Source organism: Arvicanthis niloticus, chromosome 28 (genome assembly GCF_011762505.2).
Source record: "Arvicanthis niloticus isolate mArvNil1 chromosome 28, mArvNil1.pat.X, whole genome shotgun sequence".
Classification (NCBI taxonomy): domain Eukaryota; kingdom Metazoa; phylum Chordata; class Mammalia; order Rodentia; family Muridae; genus Arvicanthis; species Arvicanthis niloticus.
Window position 1 is genome coordinate 2,729,144 of NC_133436.1, and position 14,285 is coordinate 2,743,428.

Sequence of the window (14,285 nt, forward strand, 5' to 3'; positions counted from 1 at the left end):
TCAGACAAGAATCATGGGTAGATGAGCAGCTCTTCCAGGGTTGGCAATCCCAGGACCCCCTAGTGCACAAGGCACAGAGGATGGACAGCTTCAAGTCCTCATATTCAGGATCCCCTCATTCCAGGCTTTAGAATTTGGGAAGTCTGTGCCTGCATCCAAGCTGGAATATCCCTGACACACAGCGTGCTCTCTCAGGCATTCCTGCTGTGAGATTGGTGCTTCCAGCACCTCAGGCCTATACGAGAGATGCAAAACTGGATGGTCATGCTTGCTTCTAGGACTCGGGCAAATCCGTTTCTTATGCATGGCCTCTGGCTGTCATAACTGCCAGCATGTCCAGCTGGGAGGAGCTGATGGAGCTACAGGTCAAGTTGTTTAGGAAATGCTAGAAAAAACTGGATGGTGCATAGCTTAAGAGACATTATTTGAAGGGGCAAGGAAGTCACAGATGAATTATTTCTGTTTTCTTTTACTTTTTATTATTTTTTTAGTTACTGATTGTGTAGTGTGCTCAGGACAAATTACAGCACACCGTCCATCACCGACTTCACCAATCACTTCAACGCGGGCCAAATGTATGTGCTATCATCCAAAAGATGTTTGATAAAGAAATGCACACTAAGCTGTAGGGCCCTGTTATGATACAGTGATACAGGGGTTCTCTCTGCAAAGGCCCAGGGCAACTGGGTAGCTGCAGAGCCAACAGTCTCAGGGTTGTGCCAGAGGGTGAACTAGAGATAACCTGTGTCAACCTAGGGCCCGTCCATCTTGCTTTAAGGTGTAAGTCTTTTCTTATCCTTGGCTTGTGACTGGATAGTTTGTTCATGATCTCAGACCTCCTCATGAGCAGCGATAACTAAGGAGCCCATGGCTCTTGTGGAATGCAAGGCCAAGATTTAAAAATGTGTTTCAACACCAAGTCATGGGGATGGAAGGCCAGGCAAGTTACATAACAGGAATAATAAATTGAATATGTCACCTCGAGACGCAGAGTTGAACATACACTCAACACTTAGCTCTGCAGCCACATGAGCGCGAGACATGCCATAGTTTATTTAGAATTCATAACATGTCAGTGTTAACCACTCCAGAGTCTTGTAAATCACCCCTCAGGCATTTTGACAGATTAGAGAAGCAGAAGGAACAACTGTGGCAGCTTGTTTTTCTCCACAGATCCTCAGCAGACAAAAGAAAAGATGGACTTTTTTTTTTCTTTTGCCTATGAAGCTTTGAGAAACAGGGACATCTCACAGGTCCTGGAGAATGTGACAGAAGCTCCATAGAACACACCCTTTCCAATATGTCAGTTTGAAGGGGCCCAGTCCAGGAGGCATGCCTGCCATCCAAGTCCCCATTCTAGTGCAGGGGCTTGACCTTTACAGAGAAGCAATGGTAGCGACCTTAGCCTTATGCTGTATGTAAGTTTATGGTTGAATAACTTTTCTGATCCTGGCTATGACATCTCATGTAGTTTGGGCAAGGGGCAATTCATGTCCCCCTGTCAAAGACACTGAAAAGCTATTTCTAAGCTGAATTGCCATAGCTGCCTCCTGTAATTATGCTGGTTTTCTTTGAACGAAGGAAGAAATATCCTGGAGAGACCCTGTGCCCTACCCTGTCCTTCAGCTATGAAACTACTGAAACAATGGTTACTAAGGTATCTGAATTCCCCAGGAGTCCCTTGCTGGAGGAGGTGAGGGGCTGGGGCACCATCCAGAGTGTGAGCTTGACCTCTAGAAAGAGATTTCACCAGTTCTGGCATCTTCTCAGACCACCTACCTTGCAGGAGGGACTGGAGCGGAGGCAGGATTGCTTACAGCTAGGCATACCCATTGCTCTTTACTTAAATCAAACCTCATGTCAGGCCCCCAAAGATAGGATCTGATGAAGTGTGGTGGTAACGGGATTGCTTTAATCCTTCTTCACAATGTGGCTGCGTGGAATAAAACTTTCTCTACTTTTCACTTTTTTCTTCAATTGCCTTGTTGAGGATATATGGCTAAACCTGGCTTTTTAGGGCTCCCAGGACCCAGGTTGTACTGTAAGAACTCCTGTATAGAAATATTTAAACCATAGTGTCTAGCCTTTGCAGGCAGGCTTCATTGATTGGACTCTCTGCTATGATGTTGCATCTGGCTGGCCTCCTCCTGGATTACTCGTTTGGTTAAATTGTACTTTCCCTGTGTGAGTTAAAACGAAAGCTGTAATATAGATTCAACTTTAGAAAAAAAAATGATAAAGTAAATAGAATGCAGGAGAGAATGTGTTCCTTGTCTATGTTGGGAACATCTCAGCACAGGCCCACACAGACATCTGCAGGATCGTCCCTGGTAAGACTGGGGACAGCAGAAACCAGAAGGAGGACCTCAGATCTGGCCACAACCCTCTCTGCTGTGTGAGAGGTGTATCCTAGCAGGAATGGGGTCCTCAGAGCAGGGGCGTGAGGTCTGATCAGACAGGCCTGGAAGGGAAAGGCAGTCATGCGAGCCATGGCTCCTGGAGAGCACATAGAGATGGTATCGGTGCTCTCAAGAGAAGCAGCTCCACTGACCTGGACCAGGCAAGTGAGAGTAAAACAATGCCTACTTTCCTCCAGCAATTCAGATTCTACGTTAAGGACTGGAGGCTTACCAGGAACAGAGGCAGTACTAGGTTTTCTCAAAGGAGAAATGATGAGTGAGGTCGTACAGGGAGACAAGAACTCTGTCTTTGAGGGGTGAACAAAGGACACCAGCAAGAAACGGGGGGGGGGGGGGTTCTGTGCAGACTGAACTGATGGAGGGAAACATGTAAGAAGCCTCAGGAGCAGGGACATGGTGGGTTCTTCCATCAAAGGAAATTGTTGGCAGAGAGGCAGAATGAAGAGGGATGTTCTCCAGGGGTGCTTCTCCAGGCTGCACCCACTGAGCTTGCTGACGGGTTGAGTCTGAGCGATGATAGGTTCACCCAATCATTAGTAACAGATTATTCTGGGAAGCGTTCAGGAGCCCAGCACTCATGGTGATGACCAAGATGACCAACTGGAATCCTAGCCTCGATACTTTTTTACACAAGTAGATTATATCACAGAACATTTTGATCTTATTTGTGAATTAATGGAGCTTTAGCAATCACAGTGCTCTAAGGACTATCACATGAACTTCCAAGTTCTCAACAAGGAAGCCTCAAGCGTATGTGGAAAACTTGGCTTAACTACGTCATGTCCTTAACAGGCGTACACTTTGTATTCTCGGAAATATTCGCATTATAAGAAAGTGGCCACAAGAGATATCAATTGAGGAAATGTCAGAAGTCACCTATTTCATAGTAGCAGGGGGCGGGGGGTGGGGGGGGGAAGGGGAACCAAACTGAAAGTTGAGAAATCTGAGGAGATGTAGTCCTGGCTTTATTGAAAACTTGGTCAGGTTATCAAACCTGAGTATATTTAACATTTTCTTCTGGAAAACAAAAGCTCTTGCCACAGACATATGAGGTATGTGTGGAGAGGCAGAGATAAAATCATAAACGTGAGAAGATTTCGCCCTATACTAGTAAGATGGTTCTGTAGAACTACAGAATTTAAGGGAAATATCCATCATTCTGTTGAATATAGATGGCATCATGACTGTGCATCAAGTGTTGGTAGTGAAGACATGGTCCATACACACTTCTCTCCCCTTATTTGCTTAGGCTCTGTGACAGTAACAAGAAGATGTATAATGGATGCCTAACTTCCAGAGAAGAAGCCACTTAACCTCACATCTGGCCAAAGTAAGTCTATGGAGAAAATTCCTGTAGACCTGCAAGTTATCGGTAGTGGTCAAGTAGCCAGAGAGCTGAGCTGAGATTACCTCCCAGACAGTGCCAGCTTCCACCCCTTTGCCCATGACTGGTCCATGCCACAGGAATAACAGTGAATGGCTACCTCAAGAGGATAAGAAGTCAGTGTGAGCACATACACTTGGCCTTGAGTTCATCTAAAACCATGAAGATGCCAGATGGCTCACACTTACAGTGCACTGGGGTTTAGGGAAGAGGGATCTGTCTTCACCAGGAAGGGGAGGGCATAGCCCATTGATCGAGCTATGGTGGTATTTACTCAGTTTGAACAGAGTCCATTCCTTAGTCAGACACAGCACACAACAGGGTAGATGTGTGCCCGAGACCTTGGGCTCTGTGAAATTGTGCATACACTTGTGGCATCCTTTCCAAGCTGCTCATTGACACAACTTAGGTACACAGGAGAAATTCATTTTAGTGTAATCATTTATTACCAGAGAAGCAACTCCCCTGTCACCTGCACTGTAGCTGGATAAGGAAGCACCAGGGAAGCATCAGGCCAAGATTTCCTGCTGGTTCACTGTGGCAAGTGTGGGTCCTCTCCAGGGATTTCTCAACAGCAGAACATTTGGTTATGGGAGCTCTCTATTTCTGTAACAGACTAGATACCTTTGAGTCATAAAATTACAAGACATGCTAGGATTTTCATACACTTATTTGAGAAGTTCCAGCAGAACTTACAGATTCTGGAAGGATTTTGGAACAATCCATTGTTAACTTCATTGTTAAATCAGAAATCTGAAGTTCTGTTTGGTAGACATGAAGGAAGTTACTGGCTTTCTTATGAAAAAGTTCATTGTGCATTAAAAAGAATACTACATCATGAGTCATACAGGCCTGGCAACAAATAATCCCACCATGATCGACAGTCTAACGGGCACGGGCAACTTCGTTCAGTATTCAGACTCAAGTTCTCTGTGCATAAAAAGAAACAAACCCTTTCTTAGTCTGAGGTGTTCTGTTTCACTAGGAAATCCTGATCCAGAGATCTTCAGGATAGCATGAAAATGGAGTAGGCCAGGTCGACATTCATTCTTTGATGACACTAAAAGAAAAAAAATAGAAGGCAAAACAAAAATCTCACTTAAGTATAAGTAAACTTGCAGTAAAACATCTAGTCTCGTTGTTAGTACGAACTTAAGGATCTTGAGGTGTCATTTTATGTTAAGTAAGTGACTAATCTGGATGATGAGTGAGTATTGTTGAGATTTGGCAGATATCCACGTGCAGCCTTCAAAGATATTAGAATGCTCGGTGGAGACCTGGGGACGTTGAGGGGACATTCCCTCAATTCCCTTTATAATTTAACTTCAGGCATCTTTGGGTTCTGAATCGGACCAGGACAAGTTACTGACGCCTGTCACATTGCTAGGAACTAAGTATGACATCCACCCAAAAGGGAGCTTGGATATTGGATAGGGTGGAGCACCCACACTCTCTGTGTAGAGCTAAGGTGACCCTGGGGCAGAGCTTTAACATATGTTATACAGAGCCCTGGAATAAAACTCACTTCACCGGGAACCAGCTAAGACCCCTGAACTATTTAAATTCAAGAGAATAAGCCTACGGAAAGCCCCTCAGCAGTGGTCCTGTTTCTGCCTTAGTAATTAACTGTACATTTTTTTCCCTTGGTCTTGAGCTATTTTCCATGGTTCCACCACTGCTGGCAGGACCTACCCCCTTCTTCCAGGAGGGGTAGCAACATCGTGTTCCTGATGTTATCAGGGTTATTTGCATTCTGTCCCTTCTTCCATCTACCAGCTTTTGCATCTACTATTAGAATGTGACTTTGAATATTTGGAGGGAAACAAAAAAAAGCAAATTAGGCATAATCCTTACCCTCAGGAAGTGTCCAATCTGTTAAAAGGATACAGACATTAATATACCTTGCCCTGTGTGACTGGAGAAGACACAAAGGAAAGGTCCTTCAAATCTCAAAACAGTGCATTTCAGAAAGCTTGATTAGTGTTGGAAACTATGACAGAGAGACAGGGGGTGGGGGAATCCTGCAAAGAAATAACTCAGACTTATATTTGACGCCTCTTTTCTGCCACCTTAGTTTGCCTGGTTTCCAGGTGGCAACTGTTGTATCTGAGGCACTGAAACCCTGGGGTTTCTAGAAAGAAAAGGAGAGCCCCAAGGACAGACAGAACTTGCTGTTCCTCACTGAAATCATCAAAAGGACAAATGGAAACATGGAGGAGAGGCCAGGCTAGAGCGAGTTAGTGTCATGAGAAAGACTCACTCTGTATGGAGATGGCTGTGTCGCTTCTGGAGACCCAGAATGCATGAGCATCCATGGCAGCTCAGATGGCCCAGATGCAGTATAGGAAGGCCTGCTTGTGCATTGCCCAGCTTATACGCCAGAGGCTCACCCCATGCTTCTTCAATAAACCTGGGCCTGGCTCACTTTAACTCCACTCTTTCTTGTTTGAGAAGTTATCTGTGCCTAACTCTTCAGACATATGCCTACATGGGGTTCTTAACCAGAGGGGACTTGATCAAATATCCATTGTCTTAGGGTTTCATTGCTGTGAAGAAACACCATGACCTAGGTAATTTTATTAAAGGATAGCATTTAATTGGGGCTGGCTTACAGTTTCAGAGGTTCAGTCCATTATCATCATGGCAGAAAGCACACCAGCATCCAGGCAGGCATGGTGCTAGAGGAGCTGAGTTCTACATCTTGATCTGAGAGCAGCCAGAAGAGGAGACTCACTCTGTCCAGACTTTAGCAAATATATCAAATATATGAAAATTTAAAGCTCATTTACACAGTGACACACCCCTCCAGCAAGGCCACACCTACTTCAACAAGAACACACCTCCTATTAGGGTCACTCCCCATGGGTCAAGCATTCAAACACATGAGTCTATGGGGGCTAAACCTATTCAAATCACCACATCCATGAAGGGTTAATACTGAGCAATTCCAGGATCCTAGGTACCCTTCTACACTTTTGCAGTTACAGCTAAGAAGACACAAACTACAATGCTTTATTGTACCTTCTGAGCCTAGTGTGAAAGGCAGTTACTCTAGACCAGTGGTTCTTAAACCATTCTAACGATAATACCCTTTACACTCAGTGTGGTGACTACAAAACTATTTTTGTTGCTACTGTGTAACTGTAGTTTTGCTACTGTATGAATGGAAGTGTAATTTCTTTTGGAAACAGAGGTTTGCCAAAGGGGTCGTGAGCCACAGGTTGAGAACTGCTGCTCTAGACAACCATCCTTTGCTTCGCTACGCCTAGGCTTAAGCCCAGCTTACGTCCAGCATTGTCCACTTGCCCAGCCTGTGAGCTAAGCCTGTCCTGCCAAGGGTGTGCAGGAAAGACCTGTGCTAACTGCCTGTCTCAGATGTAGACTTCCTGGACAGTCACTTTAGCTCTTCCTTCATCCCATACCTATGGCTGCGTCATGGTGTAATCTTCTCACGGCTACATGCGGACAAGCAGGACCTGATCTGATCATTTCCAGAATTATCTGTGCCCTACTTCCATTAGTGACAATTAGGTGGCTTAGAACTCCTGTGAAAGGATTACGAACATACAAGGGTTTCCTGTGGGTACAGCTATGACCTCTTCTACTCACATCCTCACAGAGTAGGACAGCTACATTAGAGATGGTGTCCCAGTGAGCGGCCTGTCCAGAGGGGTGAGGCTGGGAGCAGCAGCGGGTGAAGCTTAAGTGGTGACTTTGTCCTCTGTTCTCTGAGGAAGCACCAGAGGTCAGTGGGTGGGGCACTTCCAAAATCCAGTGGCTGCCATGGGTCCAGCATCCATCCCAACATCATAATCCCTTTTTGGCGCTCCACTGCGGCACCATATGGCAGACATTATGAAATTTACTCTTGTTTTAATTTTCACGATTAAATACGAATTCTTCGTGTCATCACACAAACATCCATTTTGTACTGTACTTAGAGGGTCTTGTGGCTGGGCCCGTCTCCATTAATGAAACTGTTTTTTAACAAGACTCCAAGGGCCACAGCCACAGAGCACAGCAAGATCCCTTTGATTCTTTTTAGAAAGATTCACACATGTGCTGGGTTGAGAACCCATTCGAGTCTGGGGAGCTCTTTGCTTTTCAAACACCTCCAATAAGTGTTCTTGGCTCTTCAGTAACGGAAAGTGGAAAGTGAGCGGTTGGCAGAGCGTGGTCATGGATGATGGAGGAGGCGGTCGGCCTGGAGAAACAGCTGCTGGGGAGCAGCTCTCTGTGGCTGCAAAGGCAGTGGGCTGAGGCCACAGTGGGAGAGGCTCTGCCAGGAAGCAGTATCTCTGGGTCGGGCCTGCAGCCACTATCTTCCGCTCTCTGGCAAAGTCGAAGCCATGGGACGTGGAAAAATTCTTGAATTCTGAATAATGTCAAAGTAAGTTTATCTGGGCAAAAGAACAATTAAGTGGTTACTCAGGAAAAAAAAAAAAAAAGGAAGCCTAAAGGCATCTGTGTGCATTCAAAACCCAACCTGATTGCCTGCAGAGCAAGGCAGTCTGTGGGAGGCTGTAGATGACCGTTCATCGAATTGACCTTTGAACTGTGTATTTGGAACACGTAGCAAAAACAAACAAATGTGCATTAAACATGCCTTGTATGGGACTAAGGTGGAAAATGTACAAAGAAAAGAAAGGCAGAGAGCCGTAAAGATAGAGGTGAGAGATAGATTATATAAAGAAAGAACAAGGCAGTGACCAGTGGTTATTCCTGTGCAGTCGTCAGAAGAGAGCTCTAACCTAAGGCTTGACTACAAGAAGGCACACCTAAAAGGTGAGGATGACCTGAGTCACATTGTGTTGCTGTGTCAACATGTCTGAGCTTGGGTGTTTACAGAGCAAGGAGGCTCATGCTTCATGATCCCAGCAGATGGAAATTGTAAGCAATATGGTGCTAGCCAGTGTCCTGGTAGGAGATCCCCATGGGAAAGACACAAAAAGGAAGGTAACTGAGCACAAAGGGAGCACATGTGTGTACAGGACGGGTGGCCAGAGCCGTGGTCCTATAACACACCTTACACTATAGGGGAGCACTCCACTCCTGAGAGGCTTGACCTACTTCCCAGAGGCTGGTCAGTCCCTTCTGGAGGATGGAGCTCCTTGACCAGATAGATCCCTTCCCACTAGAACTAAAGGTCTCTCTCCTCAACAACACTCTGGTGACCCAATGACAGCAAGAGAGCCTGTGGAGGACAGATCATGTCTAAACTGAAGCAATGGCTCAACGGGTGCCAGCAGAGGGACCACGGTGGGTACTCAATGCCCGAAGGCTCTCAATCTACAGGAAGGCATGGAGTGGCTCTGAGCTAAAGGTGTGTGTGTGTGTGTGTGTGTGTGTGTGTGTGTGTATCTTTCTGTCTGTCTGTGCATGTGTATATATCTGTGTGTCTGTGTGTGTATCCATGTGTATGTAGTGTGTGTCTGTGTGTCTATATGTATGTATCTGTGTATGTCTGTATGTCTGTGTGTTTCTCTCTGTGTGTGTATCTGTGTCTCTGTGTGCGTGTGTGTATCCTTGTATATGTATGTATCTGTGTGTGTCTGTGTATGTCTGTATGTTTGTGTGTTTCTCTGTGTGCGCGCGTATCTGTTTCTGTGTGTGTGTGTGTGTGTATCCTTGTGTCTCTGTGTGTGTCTCTGTGTGTATTCAAATGATGTGGTGTATGTGATATATAGGGGGTTAGGGTTAGGGGCACAGTACTCTCTACACAGAGAGGAGAAAGAAGGAAAGCTCATGGCTGACTGATTACCCCTGTGGTTTAGCAGTGGGTAATGGGGCAGAGGCAGGCTATGCCCTAGGTCTACCTTCTATCTTCCCCCAAGCATCATGTCTTGCTCTCTCTGAGGATACTGCTCACCTGTGCTTTGCCTTGCAAACATCTGCAGAGGACTAGGAAGCTCCAGACACAGGCTACTAGAGTTCTCCAGTTCTAGTTTGTTCCTTGTTGCTGTGATAAACACACCAATCAAAAGCAAATCCGGGAGTGAAGGGCTTGTTTCCTCTCACAGCTTACAAAGGGAAGTCAGAGCAGGAACCCAAGGCAGGCTCTGAAGCAGAGACACCCACCGAAGAATGATGCTCGCTGGCTTGCTCCTCAGGGCTCAGCTTGCTTTTTAAAAATAAAATCCTGCATCATCTGCCAGGGGTGGTCCTCTCCCCCCACCCCCAGTGGACCAGGCTCTCCCACATCAATTATTATATTTTATTTATTTATTTATTTATTTATTTATTTATTTAGGTTTTTCGAGACAGGGTTTCTCTGTGTAGCCCTGGCTGTCCTGGAACTCACTCTGTAGACCAGGCTGGCCTTGAACTCAGAAATCCACCTGCCTCTGCCTCCCAAGTGCTGGGATTAAAGGCGTGCGCCACCACTGCCCGGTTCTACGTCACTTATTAATTGAGAAAATGCTCTATAGCCATGCCAACAGGCTGAACTATCTGGGGCATTTTCTCAATTAAGGTTCCCTCTTCTCAGATGAGTCTAGCTTGTGTCAAACAGAAAAAAATTACTAATCAGCTCATCCCCTGTTGACGTAACTCCAAACCTTCAATTGTTATCATAGGACTCAATGCAACCAGAAAAATTGCTCGGGTTCCTCAAGATGGAGGACAAGACACTCTGCCTTACACACTCCCAACTATGACAGGAAGCCACACACTAGTCTTACAGGAGCATTCAGTCACTGGTGTGCAAGAAATGAAGACCCACAGTCTCACCCTTTAGCAGGGAGTGATGGTGCCATTCTGATGACCTTATTTTGCATCTCTTCAAGTGTTAGTGCTTTCCTGATTCCCGTTAGATTTCATTTTTATATGCTTGGTTTTCTACTTACCTATTATTCTTTATATTAGCTATTTTTCCTTTTTTTTTTTTCTATCACCAAACACCTGACTAAGCAAGTTGTAGAGCTTGTTTTGACTCATAGTTTGAGGTTACAGTTCACTGTGGCTGGGAAGCCATGGTGACAGGATCATAAGGAGGTTTGCCACATTACCTCAGAAGTCAGGAAGGAGAGAGTGGACAGGAAGTGGGTCCAGGCGGTAAAACCTCCAGACTCACTCCCAGTGACATATTTCTGCTAACAGGTCTGCACCTTTTAAAAGTTCCACAACCTTCCAAAACAGGGCCACCAGCTGGTGACAAAGTGTGTAAACACATGAGCCCATGGGGGTGCATTTCACGTTCACACCACATCTATTGTCTCCACCAGGCTGTAAGAACCTTGTGTAAGATTGTCATTTGGTCACCTCTGAGATGTGGGTCCAAATCTGATGATAGTGTGTCTAGAGCCACCCATACTTCAGATCATGACCTCAGAGTTAATTTCTGCTCTAACTGGGGACACAAGAGACAGGCAGGACACATGGTCCACAACAGCACTTTAGGAAGGCTCCTGTTCTCCAACCATCTAGAGCCTCGATCCTGTGACAGGAGTTTCCTCCTTTGACACAGAGTCAGAATAGACCCTCAGGTGGACAAAGCCACTAATGTGGTTTCATCAAGAAGTGACTTGTCGCTGCGCATTCTGCATGCCCCTGGACATTTGTCAAGGGAACAGGATTCCAGCTTCCACCCCTCTGTCAGTCTTATTGATTCTCTTCTTTCTTCTCCTCCTGGGGGATGTTTCTAAAGCCAGGTGTCTCACCTCTGTTAATGACTACATAGTGTGGAACTTGTCAAAACCAAGTGGAGCCCCCAACACAGAGACAAGCTAAATAAAGATAGGGGGTATCTTGGCTCCTGCTGGGTGACAAGAATAATCATGTGACATTTCCATCTGCCAGGCATCTGCCTCCTGGACAGAGGCTATCTTGCCACTGCCATGTGGCCATACAGGACTACTGAGGGGTAGTTCACACAAGACCACCTGTGGAAGTTTCTCTTCCACATGCTTGTCTCCTGATCCCCTGCTCATTCCCAAATAAATAGCATAATTTTCAGAGAACCCCTTTCCTTTATTTTGGTTGATAATACAAATATTAACCCCACTACCCCTATCTTTGAATTCATGGAGCAGTGTGCATTCATTAGGTTGACTCTTTTAATGTGAATAAATAGATAAGAAAATAAATAAATAAGTAAATAAATAAAATTGATAGGTTTCACGAATCATTCGATGCTACTTGGGCGTAATACTGTTGGACAGAATTGACCCGTACAAGCTTTCAGCATGCTTCTTCTGGCAAATGGGCATTTTTTAGTAATTCCTTTCTACCTGGTAACTCTGTGGGTACGTCATAGAATTTCCACCACTAAGCACAGACAACGGAAGAAAAGTGCCTCTTGACATTTATTGTGTCTTCACACCGTAGGAGTCTGGTAAAAGGTGGTTTCAACCTTCCCTGAGGCATATATTAAATTTTAGTTAAATCCAATAAACAATAAAAAGTAACATGGATACTTGTAGTCAGTTCACTTGGCTGGGACCCCCCTCAGTCCTCTGTTCACACTGTTTACGCCCACTGCAGGTCTTTTCATGCATGACTGGACTGTAGTTTGTATGGTGGGACATGCTAAGTGTTTTCTTGGCATGTGGCCCTCTCTGTGAATCCTGCGTACCTTACTCAGCCCTCCGGAGGCATAGTGCCTTTGGCAGCAGTGAACCACCTAGGGGCTTGCATTTCCAAGCAGTAGGGGTTTTCTCATTATGATGGATGGTGCTCACTGTAACAGGGGTTGCTTCTTGCTGTAGTGTACGCTCGGGAGGGAAGCAATTATATTTCCCTTCCAGACAGTCTTTAAGACTCACATTTAACCTCTCCAGACTGGTGGCCCTTCTAAGGCTGAGCTCTGCCTATACTTTCTGTCTTCCCCTTGCCTTGGATAGCACAATGTGTACAGAGATCCTCATGGCCACGTCTGCATCTTCAAGCTCTGACCTCTTGTGCTCTCAAGACTTTGACCCTTTCTACTTTTGATTTTGATTTTGGTTTCCTCTGTTCTCCACAGTTTGCCATGCCTCCCTGGTCACTAGGGACTCTTAGTTCTTTTAGGAATCTATGTCTGCTTGAAACATGCTGGAGACTGCTCTTTGCCTACAGTGAAAATTTATAACTGGGCAAAGAAGCACTGCAGAGGTCACTGCCCTCCAGCTTTGGACCTGTGGATGACTTGAGTCTTCCAAACATGTGCATCTGACAGAGCAGGTGCAATTATCTACCTTTGTCCTCAGAAGGCCAATTAAGGAGAAAAAGTAACCATGAGAAGAAAACTGGATGATTAGTTCAATGTGATCATACTGACAAGAACAACAAAGAGACCAATGACCCATAACAAGACCCATCTTTGGCCCACCATTGATTCAGTCATTCTTGCAAGGTGGTCCAGCTTGTCAGGACAGTGGGAAATCTCTTCCTGGGAGACAAGCTCATTCTGTGGCTTCAGCCTTTTCCTTCTCATGAGATTCAAGGGAAGGTTTGAATTATTTGGAGTCTAATCTTTCAATGGCTGAAAGGAGGGGCATAGGCATCTCTTTAGAATGTCTCATCTCTGCTAGGATCATTACAGTGTTAGGCTGTGCCTTGCCCTGAGTGACTCCATTTTACAGCGGCAGCTGGGTCCATTTTGAAAGCAAACACCACAGAGGCAAGGTAACCTCAACTTGTTTATTCGAGTAAACAATATCTGTGCGGCACAAGCCAGAAAACAAAGCTGAATGAGTAACTTATTTATACAAAAACATTACCAACTATGAACTAGCCATATCATGCCAGGAAACGTGGACATGTGAAATCATATCAGGAAAATCAGGTGAATGAATGATACAACCCTTCACTTGGATCATATGGAAGGGGCAAGCCTCCAGTAGTTATGCTGGGTCCACACACTGGGTCCTTAGGTAGTCAGGGTTATTAATTTTTCTCATGTCTTCTGGAGGGGAGTTGGTTTTCTGGAAGGGAGTGGTTGCCAGAAACTAAGCAAGGTGCCCTGTGGTTCCTCTGCTTGAGTCCCTGCTTCTGTCCTGTGCCATTGGGCTGGTCATTCAAGCATATTCCAGTGCAAGCATCCGTCCTGTTTTCTAGCTGTGGATGGGCAAGGCTGGTATCCAAACACAAGTCTGCAGCTTCCTTCGGGGAACGCCCCAGCTCCCCACCCTGTGTTCTTCCCACCTCGGCCAGCTCTTGCAATAATGTCACTGCCATGGAGTGGCCAGTCTTTTCTAGTTGCCAGTGGTCAGCAATAATATTCTCTATTCTCTCACAGCACTCCTCTGGTTCAGTAACTCTTGCTGTTTACCTCTTGTCAGAGAGTGAATCCTTTAGCTAGAATGTTAATAAAAAGTCTATGTGCATCTGTGTCCTTTAGAGGGAACTCCTGGAGCCCCGCAGACAGCCCCTCACTAGGAAGGAATGCAACAGATTATTGCAGAGCAAAGGAGCCCAAATGTTCTGACAGCTCAGACATCAAAGGTGAGGACCCACCGGGGGCCTTAAGCTCTGAGGAGGACTTAGCTGAGCCTTAGAGTGAA